We start from the raw sequence: 16,194 nt of genomic DNA, 5'->3' as shown, positions 1-16,194 counted from the left end.
ATCGAGCCAGCAGGTGGTACCACAGTGCTGAGGCTGCATGAGGACAAGTGGGTGTTGACTTCAGCCTGTAGCCTGGCGACCAAAATATTTACTAGACTGACAAAAAAAAAAAATTCCAGGTTAACTGGAACAGTAGCTTTGGTAGCTTCTATACTGCAGCATTTATGAAGGCATGTTTCAAGCATACGTTGTTTCCATCAGCAGTTGTTTTCCCAGACAGTATTTGTGATGTGAAAGTGTTTTGATAAATAAAAGTGACCGTACCTCTAGGACATCATAGCTACAGTCAGGGTGAGATTCAACATCAAGCTTGTGGATGGTTATTTGAATGGTACTTTCAGGGGCTGCCTGGATGTGCCAGATACACTCTCTGTTGTCAGGATACCTGCTGGGGTAGCCAGGGCTGTTGAATAAGCCATGAGGGCCAAAGAGCTCCCCACCACAACCTGTGTGGAGAAAAAAGGTTACATGATGTGTATGCGTTTAGAGTATGAGTTTATATATACATAGTATGGGTCCCTTTTCATGTTTTGTACAAGTAACAGTATACATTCATTGCCCAGTGGCTTGTCAGCTGTACAATCTTTATTCACCTTTGCTTCTAATTTGAAATGATTAAGCATTGTTCTTGGGCAGAGACAGCACCTATGTATTTAGCATTATACCTTTAATAAAGCATTAAAGAATGCAGTCCTTTTGTGCAGAGAGCCTAGCCCTTGGTATAATTCTTGATTATTAGGAAACCACCAATGACATTATGTGTTACATAACGTCTGGGTGGTCGCAACGCGTTTTGTGCACCGTGGACACGTTTTGTCATAAAGGACAGGTCGAAGTACACTTGGTTGAAGTCCCATATATACTTATATATATATATATATATATATATATATATATATATATATATATATATATATATATATATATATATATATATATATATGCAAGTGCATTAAATGTATGCAAGTTATGCAGCCTGTGCACTGTACAGTATACAAACTATTGAGGTCAAAAGCCATTGCACTGGAAATTGAGCCCTTAGAGCGGGAAATCATCTCTGGTCAAAGTCATTGCCACACCCAGTCTTGGTGGTGTTTTATTTTATTAATCATGAGGGAATAAGTCACACCAGCAGCAGTAGCCCAATGACAATGTGCAGTGAGGCACAGAACAAACAGTTATTACAGGGTTTTCCATCATTAAGCTAAATGTGAAAACACCCACGCCCAAGGAGATGGCCGTGGTGGTCTATTTTTGTTAAGTCAGAGCATGGTGGAGATTGGATGGCAGCAGGGGGTTTCCTGATAAGAATGAATTGGATTTCACCCCAGGGTTTAGATTACTGTAACCAATTTGGAGGCCACTGGCACACTTCACATTGATTCCGATGGGCAAGGGTTCATGGAAGAAACCTAGAAAAGTTGTTTTTACTCATATCCTTAACTCTTACCTAATTCAGAAATGTAACATACTGGAAATAACAGCACCATAGTTTCCTAACAAAGCTCAGCACCAAAGTGTTGAACACAAAAGTGCCTGAGGACTTCCTGTGTGTACACTCGAAATATGTAGCCTGATGTTTCATGTTTCCATCCTGAGCCTGTGTTTTCAGCAGCCACTGTGGTATTAAAGAAGGCTATTTCCATGCTTCGTGTAGCTTCTTTATCTTAATATGAGCAATGTGGTAGACACCCTCCACATATTAGACCAGACTTAGACTCCCTGCTGGAACCTCATCATCTGGTACAGTGCTAGGTTGATGCGCTAAACTGAAGTTCCAATAAGGTGAACTGAGTCACCACTTTTAGTGAATCATAAAAAAACCCTGATGGCTTCTCAGTTAATTAGTGGGAACTGACATAGGATTTAATTCCTGAGAATTGCTGTACTGCTAAGCATTAAAAAACAGAAACCTGGTTCTATACTATAACTGGTACAACCCAAATGGAAACAGTTTGGTTGTACACATTGCACTCAAGAGTATGCTTTGCAGAAAGTCTGTGTTTCCGAAGATTCTTTTTTAAATGTTGTTTCCTGCTGGTTTTGTGATGTTATATTATATTATATTATATTATCACTCAGTTTTGATGATTGAGGTCCATTGAACCAAACAAAAACCCAACCAATTGGAAGGGCTGTAAGCAATACACTTTGCAAGAGAGTAAATGAGATTGAGCCCCACAAACTCACAAGTCTATAAAACAATGCTGCCACTCTGGAATAGGCAGGCCATCTGTTATGTATGGCAGGCAGGTCCTTCATAACTGCTTATTAGATCAAATAAACAGTATCAGAGCTTATTTCCAAATCAGTGTAGAATACAGATACATTTACTATATTTATCAACGCCAACTATTTATTTATTTTAATTCTACTATTTAATATAATGTTTATCACAGGAGAAAATACTGCTGTGGCAGTTGTATTGTATGTGTCACTGTGGTTGTGACTTTGATTCAGACTCAGTCGAACATGCCAGACAAACACTGGATTGTCTCGATGCTAATGAGGCTGCTGGTCCATAACACTGAACCAGACTGCTATAAATTTATATTCAGAGACAATGAAAGCTAAGATGGCCTGTCACTCTATACAACAGCCATATCATCGTCGACTGGCACCTACAATGAAAATCAAATACAATCTGTAAAAACAACTAAATAAATGTGACTTGTAAAACCTTGGATTGCAAGGACACATAGCAAAAGCTTTCACTAACCCTGATGCTTAGACCTTTCCTAAACTGATGGGTTAGACCAGAACCAGCATTTGCACCATTTTCTAAACTCCATATTTGCATTCTTGACTTCAGACTTAGAAAGCATGAGTCATCCACAAAAAATGACTATGAAAAGGCTTTTGAGAGCCTATCAACAGCACCTCCCCCCATCCCTCAAGGAAATCCAAAATGTGTCTGTCCCAAGACCGGTTACTAAGACAACAAAAAGCAAATAGAAAGCGGTAAAAATAGATTAGTCATGATTAGGGATCATGAGGAAGAGGTTTCATAATAATGCGGCAGCAATTTCCCTGGTCAGTGTACAGATGTTTTGTAAATTACTTGGGTCAAGATTTTTCAACTTCATTCTGTTTTAAATGTTATAAATGGCATTAACAGGACTCCGTTTAATGTATGCTTCTAAGCAGAGAGATAATTTAGCGCAAATCTTTTTAAATCAAATTTTTATACATTTGGCATTGATGTGATGATTCAGTTGTATCTGATTTCAATCTTTACCGTACTAAAAATGTGTCACCTAGTTTTTGTTTTAGGTTTTTGATACTTATATTTGATCAAACTCCTTATTTGCATTCTGACTTCAGACTTAGAAAGCATGAGTCATCCACAAAAAATGACTATGAAAAGGCTTTTGAGAGCCTATCAACAGCACCTCCCCCCATCCCTCAAGGAAATCCAAAATGTGTCTGTCCCAAGACCGGTTACTAAGACAACAAAAAGCAAATAGAGGGTGGTAAAAATAGAGAAGTCATGATTAGGGATCATGAGGAAGAGGCTTCATAATAATGCGGCAGCAATTTCCCTGGTCAGTGTACAGATGTTTTGTAAATTACTTGGGTCAAGATTTTTCAACTTCATTCTGTTTTAAATGCTATAAATGGCATTAACAGGACTCCGTTTAATGTATGCTTCTAAGCAGAGAGATAATTTAGCGCAAATCTTTTTAAATCAAATTTTTATACATTTGGCATTGATGTGATGATTCAGTTGTATCTGATTTCAATCTGTACCGTACTAAAAACGTGTCACCTAGTTTTTGTTTTAGGTTTTTGATACTTAGATTTGATCAAAAATCAGTAATAATTAAAAATAGAGATTTCTGTAAATATTGTTCACATTTATAATTTATATTGACATATGATAGCATCGTTTGGGTTAGCAACAGTGTATTGCATTACTAAAATGCACAATTAAATTACATTACCCACTGATACAGTGTCACCCAATCGGTGTAAAGCTAATTTTCCACCCCAAAAATCCTCATACTGAATTTTACATGCCATTTCTGTTTAAAATGTTTAAAAATATGTATTTATAAAAAGAAACTTTTAAGAGAGTCTAAGAGAACATTTTGTTCCCATGATGGATGCATCTTACTTTGTTTCTAGCTAATAAAAAAGCAAGCTAACTGGGAATTCAGACTATAAATTGTGTGTGTGTATCATGTGTAACAACTGAATGTTTGCTGAAGTTGTCGGGTAACTGACTCAAATAAACCCTGCTCCAAGTTTTAATATGGCTGGAATCCCAAGTCCAATGAAAAGCAGAAACACTAAGTACGAAGCCACAGCCTCTACTTCACTGGCATGCTTTTGTTACATGATGGCCTAAAGTAAAAAATTAAAGAAAGGGGGTGGGGCACATTGCTAGTTTAAACTTACTGTTTTCTTTTTGTCATTAAGGTAATTTATAGCAACTCTCAAATTACTGTTGCACTTTTTCTATGCATACTGATAAACCGTCTTTAAATACAAGGGTATATATTCATTGTAATAATTCTCAGCACCATAAGATGGAGCTCTTCATAAGGCAGCCTGCATCATCTTGGCTATATATATATATATATATATATATATATATATATAATATATATTCAAACCACAAGCCTGAAATCTGATGTCACCCACTCTCCCCAGAAAGCAATCTAGAAATCTTTTCAATTCACACACATTAAAGTGACATCACTTCTATCACTCAAGGAGGCAAACACTGTTCTCTGACATTTTCCCTGCTGTTTTTAACCCAACATTAATCATGTTCCCATTAATCCTCTGCAGTCTGTTCACGTCATTTCTCCTCAATGCGCTTCTTGACCTACTGGTCCTTGTGCACAACTTGAATGCCTGATCCCAATAAATTGCTCAGAGCTGAAAAGAAGAAGGGGTGATTCAGCTCTGCAGCCGTGGCTGTATACAGGAACTTCTGTTTAAACAATGTGAAGGAAGCAGCGGGGGGAAAAAAACAACTCTGAAGCAGTAACCCTCACTGGGGCCTCAGCATCGGAATGCAGCTGCCACAGAAAAGCCATCAAAGCTGAATTGTGTGTGTGTGAAGTAATTGCATGGCCAGTGCTATTATGTTATCTATCGTGGTGAAAGACAAGGAAGGCCATTGATTCAGATTAGAAATTTAAATGGATGCAAATTACTCCTGCAGTCTGTTGATTTGTGCTTCTTTTATTTAGCACCAGCATCCCTAACGTTGACATGCATCTTTAGAAACCACTCCTGAATGTGTCGACCAATGTGAGTACTGACACTGAAGCTCCACACATATATGGGTATTCAATTCATAACTGTAAAAGTTAAAGAGTCAAACTTGTTAAATTTGAGCACATAACAGGCATGCAAACATTAGAACAAAACTACTACAATTAGTAGGAAGGAACTGTAAGAGATCACAGTTCCTGAGATCACATTTATGTTAAACACTGTCTTTCATCTCAAAAGGTAAAGACTTTTTAAAGTGACATTAAGAGGCTCCAATAACACATATCATTGCAAAGTTTGATGCTGAGCCATCCCCAGATGAGCTCATTTAAACCAAGAATTATTTGGTGATTGTAAATTATAAACCTTAAAAGCAACAACAAACAATATCCTCCTAATTTTGGTGTGTCTTATCCAAGGGAAAAACATCCTATTTTAAACAATATTTACATTACAAATAATTTGTTTTACTCAAACATTATACAAGTCTGTTGTATTACAATACAGTAGGAAAGTACTATGGACTGCTCAGGATCTTTCAGAAAATCAGAGCACACCTTCTGTATTCCATGACACATCATGGAGAAACCCTTTCATGACATCAACCATGCTGTATTTTCCATATCAGCGTGGTTGATGTCACCTGATTAAAAAAAAATCATACCAGAGGCATTTAAAGTCCATTCAAAACGTGTCATTACTTAACGATATTCTATTCATCAAACATTTCCATCTTTTCAATGAAATTGCCAATGGAATAAATAAAGGTTGGTAATGATTAGAAAACAAATATAGCTTTTTTTTAACTTGTGTATTAATAGTAAATCAGTATATAACAGTTATAGGACGGTGAAGAGCTGCATAGGGGTTATAGCGACAAACAGACCTTGAATTTTAGTCTTCGCCCTGTTCACTTCTAATGTTGCTGATATTCCATCGTACATAGATGTTCGCTGACCACAGGGTCGTCTACATATTCAATGTCAGGTGACATAAGCCATCGACGTTTTAACATGACTTTTTCAAAGCTGACTTTGAAAAAAATTTAAAAACAGCATTCTCAAATGATACAGTGCTTCACCACACACACTGTTGTCACAAAAACCTGCTTGAATCTTACACAGATTATACATTCCCTAAAGATACATACTCATTTCTTCAGTTGGTTTATAACATTGTTTCATAATTCAGCCATCTGTATGCACTAATTCATCAGAAACATACTTCCAAAAAGTGTCGTTACCTACCCTAAAATCTGCTAAACAGGCAGCAATGGACAATATCTGAAAAGTGTTTAGTCACTGTTACTGGGCAAGAGGGTAAATCTAGTACATTTTAAATAAAAAAAAGTCTGCATTTTTCATCCCGTCCTGCTAAGTGCAGCCACAGGTTAACTCAGGATACAGAAACGGAGGCTGACACTGAGCGGGTCCTCGTCTATTTGGATGTGCACATAATATTCCAGTCAGATTTTTTAAATGGTTATACATTGACTGGTGCATGAAATGTCACATGTTGGATTTGCATCAGCCAGTGTGGCTGAATTACACAAAAGGGAGTAAAAGTTCAGTTGGCAGCCAGGGAGTAGAGAAGAGTTGACTGGAAACAGAGAGCTGGGAAGGGATTGTGGGTGGTATCTTATCATTTTGGTACCAAAGCAATCTGGAAGCCGTTAGAGACATTGATGGGTCAAAGACAAAGACCACATGCAGGCTGCTACCGGTAGTGCTGCTTGCGGGGGGAGGGGTGTTGCCACAGAATGTGCCGATGAGATTAGACTGGTTGTTTGGTCCATCATAAAGCTGAAATAAGAAGAGTTCATCAGACTTTATCATTGTACTGCATATTCACCATCATTACATGTGGAAGGGCAAAATATCCTTGGTTAGGCTTGTGTCCTCTTTCATTTGCAATGTAAACAGACACCTCTTGGCAATAATATGCTAACTCTGATTTTAAAAAAGTGCAGATGCAAAAGCTTCACAGTCTTCGTATTGTTAGTCAGCTGTATAATTTTTAACACTTACAATAGCTGTTTATTATACACCTTTGGTCCATAATCTTGTAATACATTTGCCAGCTTGAGTAATTATAACACACGGTTTAAACATTTCAAATAATAAGAATATTTTGTACTGTACAAGAAAACAAAAAATAAGCTTTCTAAAACATTCAGTAAACATTCCCTTCAGCAGACATATAGTGTTCAAAAAGGGAGCCAATAGCCATGAAGCATAATGCCATCATAGGCAACAGACCTTGGCTCTCATTCCTTCATTTTCAAAGTTTCTCTTTTGTGTATAACCTTTTATTTTATTTGACAAGAAACCTAAACTTGTTGTTGGAGAACCTGGGAACAGACAGTGTACCTACTAAGGTAGTTAGACACCCAGTGAACAAGGGGTTCAGTATTGGTATATCATCTGATGATTACCAGGATATTCATTGAAGAACAAAGCAATCAGTGTCTGGGGCCTATGTAACCGAGTTGCGGTGGTTGGCACTGCCATAAAGCTGGCTCCTTAGGGAGTGAGGTGTACAGAAAAGCCACCTCGTTAAAGGAGCCTTTAGCAATAGTAAGACAGCAGGCTACTTTCCAGATAAAAAATCTGGAAGCAAAGGTCCTTATAATCATTGCAAGGGAACAAGCATGTTATTTAATATACCAATGAAGTAAACCAAACAGCTAGCTCATGTTGGCACTGGATTACAAGAAAGCAATGTGTTTATTAAAAAAAGGTGCAAGATGCCAGTACCCTTACTGCTATTAGCTAGCACAAGCACAAAGAAGACTTTTTTGAGAACAAGGTACAGCCAGAATTGTCAGACAAAAATAAAGTTACTTTGTGCAAATCAGCATAACAACCCTCCTTTTTCTATAAATTCATACAATATACAGTAGTGGATTTGCACACACACATACATATACACATATATATATATATATATATATATATATATATATATATATATATATATATATATATATATATAATTCAAAGAGATACTGTAAACTGAAAATTGTGTACTAATCAGAAGTCATTCTGTAAACTATGTTAATAATGAGAAATTATAAGTTTCATTCAGTTTAAAATTCTTGGTGTAATAGTCATTATCATCACAGTGTAGTATCACATCCAAATCAAGGGGAAGGAAACCAAACTAGTCATCTCTTCGAACCAAATGTGAGATTTCTGACCAGGGAGAAGCACAGTACACAGATGAAAGTTCCAAAAGTATAAAAACAAAGTCCACATGAGGGGTAAAGACAGGAATGTGCTAACAGGTATAAAACTCCTCTCAGTATGATTTGAATCTGCAGACTGCTGGAGCAACATGTGATGTAGTGGAAATGATCCAGAAACTGATAGCAGGGCTGCAACTGGGTTTTTTTATGTGGAGATTCATTCAGCAATAATGTTTTTTTTTTCTGATGTGTTTGTTCATTTCTTTGTACATTTGTACAAAGATGATACTGTGATGTGATTAAGACAGTAGCGAGACCAAAAACTGCAAGGAGAATGGAGAACAGTGGAACAAGAACTCCACCACAAACCTGAAACTCATTCACATCTTTCACAGCAGGGCATCCATTACTTAAACAGACAGGTACAACAGGATGTGTCCTATATAGTGGATGTTTCTAATTTGTTCCTGCTTTGATAGTAACTGGGAATAAATATTCTACTAGTTTTTTGTTTTTTTTTGACAAGCAGAAAAACTAAAATGAATACAGCAGAAAACCAATAGAGAGACAAGAGCTATAATTAGGAGAAATTTAATCGTATTTATTGCACAGTCGACAACTTGAGTGGCTACTGGTCTTCCTGGAATGCTAGGACTAAAGGGACTAGAACTAAACCCTGCAGAACCCTATCAGAAGGTGTGGATGATCACCTTCACAGCACTGTAAAAAGGACTCTAAAAAAACAGGGGCTAAACAGTGGGCTGGAAGATTTAACAAAACCACTGAAATATATTTCTATTTAGGACTTCTGATTTTCAGTGTTAACCGATAACAACAAATAGAACACTCCTGATAACAAAATAAATGAAATCGGTTATACCCAATAAACACCGGAAAAACACTGGAAATGGTTACCCAATTCGCATTGACCCCTTTCCCCATGAAAAAATAAAAATGGCCCACTAACTTGCAGTTGGACAATGTCCCTTCTTCCTGACTTGTATCTCACCTTCATCTGTTCTTGACACTTTAGACCCACCTCAACTACTGAGTGGCAGCAAATTCCTGCATTTCTATTGCAGGATTGTAACACGCTTGCGAGACTTAAACCGAGACTACAAGAAATGGAGGAGTGTTCTTGGTCGCAAGATTTAAAACTGTATTCCAGTTCGAGAGAGAGAGTGTTTACATGCTCGTGGAATTTAAAACACAATTGCAAATTGTGACGAAATGTACAAAAATGCCTAAATACACAAAAACCAGAAGATTATTCCCATGACCATAAGGATTTCATTGTGAAAGGCAGCAAAGGAAATAAGTTAGAAAAAGTACTGTCAAGTTACTGTCCATATTGTTGCAAAAACGAAAGTAACCGAAAACAATATTTTCATACAGTATAGAAAAAGAAAAAGCCCCCCTCCAAAAAAAAACATTTACGTATAACTCAAAAACAGCTACAAATAAGCACAGAAAAATGAAATTAATAAAAACAAAAAAACATAAGCCCTAATTATATTTGATATATTAACATGATCCCAGGAATACACAACTATAAGAAAGCACAGCTATACTTCCTGAATATGCTAGTGCAATAATATACCAGCCCTAGAGATCACAACATCCCTGTAAAATTACCCTTCTTACAGAGAATCACATATTTGGTTCATTACATGCTGGGGGAACCTGTGGAGGAGATTTGTAGGTGAAAAGTCTATATTGAAAATTTGGCAGCTACAAAATAATGGCTATTAACCATAATGAAGCACTGCCTAATTTCATTGTAAGATTTTGTGTATACTTGTAGCTTATTTCAATGGATTCTAGCAGGAGTTGCAACTTTGTTCGTAGTTCTGTTCGTAGTTCCTTTCTGTAGTTCTGCACAACAAAAGATGAGGTTGGTTGTGTACCTGGGATGCAATAGTGTGACATAAAACCAACTTCAACTGCATGGGGGTGTCCAGGATGAAAAGGGGTTAACTCAATAGCAAACGGCCCACAGGATGAACTTCTGCTGAATCATTTGGAGAGTTTGCCAAGAAAACAACATTTTCGCTGATTACAACAGTTGCAAAACTGTCTCAACGGTCTCAAAATGATCAGTTTGATGCCAAAATGTGCAGCTGTAGGCATCTGGTGGATCAATTTACTACTGAGTCTATTTACTATATATACACCAGTGTTGAATCTGTCTCTAGCATTCTTTAAACAGGGAGAATGACATTGAAAATGGCAAAACTTAGCACCGCAAAAAGAACTCTAACAACGGAGGGGTTCCTTCAATATCACTGAACCAACACCGGCTAATGTCATTAGGGTGTGATATCAGAAGCGACCAAGTAATTTAAACCCAGACCAGGGTTTTCTTTTATAAAAACATGTATTTCAGTGGCTAATTTGTGACCAACAGCAGCACACTCATTTGAGGAAGTATACATTCAGAGCTCAACTGGTACTGGAATTGTTACTATAAATCCATATCAAAAAAAGAAATATGATGCTAGTCCCATGTGAGACTGGGCTAAATGAGTCCCCTATGTGTAATTGTAATGTGTTGGGCATGGTTTCCTTCATTCACCATGGTGTTCACAGCTGTGTCTCTCAGAGTGGAGAGCTAGGAGAGTCATGCAGGGTGAGACAGCAGGGTGTGTGGAAATCAAAAATGTCACTAGCAGAACTGCAGACAGTAAAAGACTTTTGAGTAACTCATACTAGACAGGGAGTAATCCAGCACTAAGGGAGAGTGTAATGTTTTGCATTGCTAAGTTAGGTATACCAGCCACAGTACAATTAATTTTTTAGTTTTTTAAATAGTTTGGCCTCAAAATGTATGACTTATGGAAACAGTTTCAATGAAAATGATACACTTCAGGATTTAGGGTGATTTTAATGTTTGCTATTGTTTTCTAAAATAGGTCTTTAACCATGTTGTGATTTAACATAGTATAACATGTGTCTAAATGTGGCTGATGTCAAATTATATAACCCAGCGCTAAGAAAACATGTTGGCCTTTTAACCTCCCTTTAAAATCTTTAAATATAAAAAGGTATTTATGGTTTATACCGCCAAAGTGCTCATCGCTAGAATATGATAAGCTATTGTACCTAAAATACCATTTCCACTTTGGGCAACATGCACTGCATTCTGAATGTAATACTTAGAAGAGTACAGTAATACTTAACAAGTACAGTAATCAATATTGTGTGTGTGGGGGGGGGGGGAGGTGGAGAGAGGAAAAATGTAGTCCAGGGGTGTGATAGAGGACTATGTCACCGTCACAAAGATGGCTGCAGTGGGTGACGTCAGACCAGAAAACCAGTAACCAGGAAATAAACAACAGAGGTGGAGTTTGGTGAAGCTGAGTGAATGGTCTCGCTCAGCATTTAATAATAAACAGACAGACAGAAAATAAAAGGTTGTAAGACAAACAAGACACAGGACGCGGCACTTGTAGCCAAAACAAAAAAGACAAACAAAATGGACTCTACAGACAAAACACGGTGAGCTTCTATTATTATATCTATTACAATTACCTCTGTCTCCAATCCCGTTCTCCACTCACCGAACACACAACCCCGAGTGGGTGAAAACATGCTGCTTTTATGCAGCTGTACCGAGACTCGATTGCTAATCAATCATTCAATTGGAGTTGCGGTACAACTGCATGTGAATTAATAAAGTGCAATTCCCCGTGCTCACATATTATTACATTTTACTTGCATGTGAAGTGCTGTGCAATCCTCGTGCCTAAATACAAACATACATTTTAAACACTTGTGTTACACAGACCCATTTGTATCCCGTGTACCAGTGACTATAAATCAACATTAATACACAATATACAACACAAAATACACACAGGGGCAGGGCACTTTGCCACAGTGAACCACATATTTGCCTTGGGGTTTCTAATAAAATGAGGAACGTCTGCCTGTAGTTAATAAAAGCAGGTCAAGGGCTGTGTTAGCTGTCTCTATGAAGGCAGAAGCCTGTGTGAAGCCAGTCTGTGGAAAACCTTTGTGAATTTAGAAGAGTTTTGTTTGAAACTTTGGTTTGTTCCTGTGTTTTGTTTATTTTGTGTTTTATTAAAAGTGTGCCAAGGCGCTTTACCACAATATTTAATCTGTATAATAACCGTAGTAAACATAAAATAAACAATACGTAACTCTAAACAGTAAAGAGAACTATCTTTCAGATAGGACAACAAATGGTGAGTGGGATTTCTACCAAGTATGCACAGCAAAAACAGGTCAGACTGCATCCAACAGGAAATGAAAGAACGTCTCATGCACATATGGACAGTGAACTAAGCTCCTAAATTGAAGGGGTGATGTAATATGTTTGTGTAGCAACACGTCTTGGTTACCAGATTACAATTCTGAGAAAAAGAATAAACAGTTACTGCCTTTATTTAAATCTTAGAGGACTCTAAACCCACAAATACAGTGTTGCCATGACACACATCAACTGGGAGAACCCACAGCAGTTCACTGTTAGCCTTTATTGAAAGCAGGTTAATATATTATCAGAAAGCAGGAAATTATTCAAAAGAGAGCTCCACACCTCTCTCACCCCTTTAGTACACTGAAGGAGCCCTGGGGTGAGGTTTGCTGCCACTAGCGTGGTTTCTACTTTCTGAATAAACAGAGGACTTATTTCTCCAGTGTTGTCAACATGGCACCTTTCACTAAATATACAGAATTTTTCTATACTATTTGCAAGTAACAGTGATCTTTGTAGACACTGATGTGCGGTAATCAATATTTAGTTAGCCTGCGACTGCGTCATGCCATGGTGTGGAAGTATTTTTGTAGCATACTTCTGACCTCATTCTCACATGTCCAGATTCTGATAGTTTCATGATAATCCCATAAGCAGTTCTATAGATGTACAATATGTTCAAATGTACTGATAAGCATCTCCCATGGGCGATAATCAAGCTTTTCCATTTTGCTTCCCTAGTCAGTAAATTCTCCCTCCCCTATAGTGGGAACTGGGTTTCTTTAAATAGAACAAGACAACAATGTGACGTTACCCTGCAGATTTGAGCTATAATACCTGCCCTGGTATAGAAATCATACAACCTGCATCCTGTTATTATGTGTAGTGTTTTCATTGGCTACAGCTCACACACTTTATATCCTGGACTGCACAGGTCATTTTAAAAAGACATGCTAGCATTAAATGGTTTTATAACCAGTCTCTAATAATAATAAAGTCAATAATAAATGCATTATAGATAAAAAGCTGGCTTTTGTCTCTGTTTAGGGACTGGCTTGAGAACAGGAAGCATGTTTACCTCAATATAGTCGTAAGTACAGTGAACCTCCAGGTCAAATGCAGTGAATGTGTAATTGATAGTGTTGCCAGCTGTAGCCTGGATGGTCCAGCTGCAGTGTTTGCCATAGGGATAAGCATTGGGATAGTTGGGGCTCTCCAAGACACCCATGCTGCGATTGGCAATGACCACTCCCTGGCAGACTGAAACATATAATGAAAAAAGTACATATGGTGGTATTCTATTAGCCAAAACACTGCAGTTTACAATGCTATGCTAGTGTTCTTAAATATACAATGGGTACTTTCTGGGAGAAAAACTGAGTAAGTTCTAAAATACACAATATTTATTAGAATTATTTTAACAGGATATCTGGGTCGGTTACCTGCATATAGTGGGTTACATTATTTTTCAGATTACCTTAATTTAACTTTTAAGTCAGTAAATAGTTAATGTACAAAACAGCACAGAACAGTCTAATTGTGTGCCCTTAGGTAACTGAGAATCCAACACACTTATTGATGCCGAAATAAATGTCTGCGCTTTCAATCTGCACGTGATACATGACATCTGGGTACACTGATGCCCACCCGTGTCACTATACAGTACAACAATCAAAACTAATGAGAATCAGGGCAAGCTTCAAGAACTCAGAATTCAAGAATATAGTATTGAGCGATGCTTGATTTTAATAGGAAACATGGAAGAGCAATACTAAATACAACACAACCCTTCCCCCGGGTGGCAGCTAGAAACCAATACAGGCAAAGCCCCGAAAGGGTCAAAACCACCTCATAAACTCCTTTATATTTGGACTGCTCTGCTACACTTGTCTAAATTATATCCAGTTAACTCAAGCACAAGGTCCAGTTGCTTCAACAACAAAAAATAAAAACCAACCCTTGCTCTTTACAGTTTTTTTTTTTTTTTTTTATGCCCAAGTTTAGTGAATTTAACAAAATCTTAAATTGTAATTGTGCTGAGGTCATCTCTCTTACAGTGCAATAGCTGCTCACAATGCTTTTAAAGGAATCGCTGGTCTGTGTTAAATAAGAACTGAGCCTTGACTTCAGCAGAAAATCTAACAAAGTGGCAGCTCAAGAAACTGTAGCACACAGGGTAATGTTTAATCGTCTCAAAAGAAGAGTCAATGCTTGTGCAGTGCCATGTCCTGAACAAACTGCCTTGGGAACAATGCTGAACCGTCCATGTGGGACAATGCATTGGGATCCATGCTTAGAAGCTCTGTCTGACACTGCTGGAATGCTTACCTTGATTATATGTTGCAACAAAACCTCCTACCCCAATAGACTGGTCAGTTCGCAGTTTAACAAAGAAGCTTTCCCAGGTGGACTGAATTGGTGCAGGAATCATATTGCCACAAAGTTTAGCCAATGGCATGGCATTGGTACTGTTGCTATTATACACCTGAGGGTGGAAAAAACAAAGGCTTTAATTGACCACAATGTACAATGTCCTCTGTTTGCACATTAAATTAAAGGTATTGTTTTATAAAAGGGAAGTGGTTGGGAACTGTATGTGCGACAGCTGGTTCTCGTCTGCTAAATAAAGGAGGCATTTGAGACTACTACTGGCTGCATCAGTACTTGCCTGTTACAAAAGAGCTAGCAAACTTCATTGTGCTGTATTCTTTTAAGTGAAAACAGGATGCAACTAGGGGACTTGGAGAGAAGTTTTTTGAGTGGATACAAACTGAGACTGTGGCAGAAGATTTTAAACTAGACAGGGAGATTGTTTTCTGTAATGCAGCCAGGAGTTATGTTAAATATAGACCTCTGTAACTCTGTGTAGCTGCTGAGCCTAGCTCTGTCTTCAGTAGAGCAAAGACGTATTTTGCTTACCTGTATTGTTGCATAATTATGTAAGAAATAACAACTGATGCATATAATATTAAAACCTGTAGTTTAAATATTACCATCCAGAAATGTTAAACTAAATAAAGTGCTACATGTTGATGGCTGGATTTCCAATTTATTTTAGTTCATCAAATGCATGAGAGGCCCAAGAAGCAGCTAGTGTCCACAGCAGTATTTCATGAGGTATAACACTAAACGCTACAACACTACTGAGGTTCAAGTATAAATCCTTAAACGTCACAAGTGAGAAAATTACCCTCCCTACTTTTCTTTGGTAGCTTGTAAAACAGTTCAACGTACCGTAAGGTAATCATACATGCAATTTGTGCTGGACTCCAGGTGGAAGTCACTGAACCAAAGCTGTATCTGACTGCCAGGGTTGGTCTTCATGAGCCAGTAGCATTCAGCATCGGCGTGGTAGGGCAAGGGGTAGTTAGGGGAGGTAAAACTACCAGTCGATGTAGACAGGGTTCCACCACAATCTGTGACCAACAACACAAGACTTCATACTTCCAAAAAACACCTTGAATTGATATAATATCACTGTATCAATTGAGCAACACAATATTAAAAAACACCTTAAAAGTTGTCAAGGAAAGGGTTTAAAACCTATAGCCCTGAATAG

At 37.7% G+C, this 16,194-nt stretch overlaps 1 pseudogene; it reads right to left on the bottom strand.

The window, feature by feature from the left end:
* The window catches only part of LOC121307732, a 56,341-nt pseudogene that overhangs the window by 19,853 nt on the left and 20,294 nt on the right, over positions 1-16,194 (bottom strand).

The sequence above is a fragment of the Polyodon spathula genome, chromosome 3 (genome assembly GCF_017654505.1).
Source record: "Polyodon spathula isolate WHYD16114869_AA chromosome 3, ASM1765450v1, whole genome shotgun sequence".
Classification (NCBI taxonomy): domain Eukaryota; kingdom Metazoa; phylum Chordata; class Actinopteri; order Acipenseriformes; family Polyodontidae; genus Polyodon; species Polyodon spathula.
This window is presented reverse-complemented; position numbering and strand designations above follow the sequence as displayed.